Source organism: Egretta garzetta, unplaced genomic scaffold (assembly GCF_000687185.1).
Source record: "Egretta garzetta isolate BGI_Z169 unplaced genomic scaffold, ASM68718v1 scaffold39, whole genome shotgun sequence".
Lineage (NCBI taxonomy): Eukaryota > Metazoa > Chordata > Aves > Pelecaniformes > Ardeidae > Egretta > Egretta garzetta.
Genome location: NW_009260945.1, coordinates 4309911 through 4311189, shown reverse-complemented (window position 1 = coordinate 4311189; position 1279 = coordinate 4309911).

Here is a 1279-nt window from a genome sequence, read left to right as displayed (position 1 = left end):
ATGTCTCACAGTAAATGTCTTGACTTTGTCTGTACAAAACTGCTCTGAATGCTGCAAATTTCCCGCTCCCCCCTCCCCCCCCTTCTCCCCCAGCATCCAAAACAAATCACAGCCCATGTTAACCAGAACTGTTGAAAAGCCCAACCTTTGCATGTTCACTGCCAGTCTGGCAGCAGGCATAGTATCTGCTTGAGAACGAGTGGACACCGATCCACATCTGGCATACCCAAGGCTTTATTGTGTGCCTCCCTTTACTCCTGTTCCTTCTTCCCCACACTATTTCTTAGTGGATGGCAGATATCTGGGGGAATTACAGGAATTTTGGCAGCCTTCATTTAAACGCTGGGAGCTGATGGAGATGCAGCAGGACTGGTGGAGTTGCATACCTATAAGAGCTCTTAAAACCTGCAGCAATGCATGGATTTCCTGGAGCAAAGTGAAACCAAAGGGACTTGTTTCCTTGTAGCCCATTGCCTGCTCCCACGCCACAGTATGGGCTCACCTACATTGCTGTAACACCACCAATGAAATGCTGATGTAGGCTATGGGGGTCCATCTACATCTGAACTGTGCATCTCCTGGAAAGGTGGTTGTTCCTGGCTGTCCTTTCCTACTAGTGAACAGGACTGGTTAGGGGGATTTTGACAAGACACCAACTTCTTTAAAAGTTGTGTCATTCTTGGAAGGAATTTTTAAAGGATGGGAAAGAAAAAAAGAATTAAACCCAACTCTATCTACTGACTGGGATCTTCATTAAGCTACAGCTCAGGAACCCTATTCTTGTATTTCACTGTGCTGCACTAACAAATCCAAGAGTGGAGAGATCTTGGGTCTCTTCAACTCAAAGCAAGGACTGAGCCCTAAGCCTGGGGTGTGACAGGTTCTTTATTTACCCATCCGATTTGTAGAATCCCAGGATGACTTGGATGGCTTTATTCAATGACTTGTTGTAGGCTATGGCAACCCATTCACGTGTGGCCTCGATGCTGAGCAACCCTGCACTCCTGAGAATGAGTTCACTCCTGGGCTTGAGCCACGGCTGTCTTTCCCCCAGGACAATCCTGTATGAGCAGACAGTTCCTCAAAACAGACTTCCTCATTGTGCTACACAACTGCACTCGTGGCAAGGGAAATGCTGGTGATTTGGAATGTTTTTTTCCAAGAAAAACACTGATTCAAACTCATTGGCTTGGAATTAACTCATCTCAGGATATGAAGGTTGGAGCAAAGCAAAGATGAGAATTAACTGAAAATCATTGACACAGGGGTGATTCCTGCT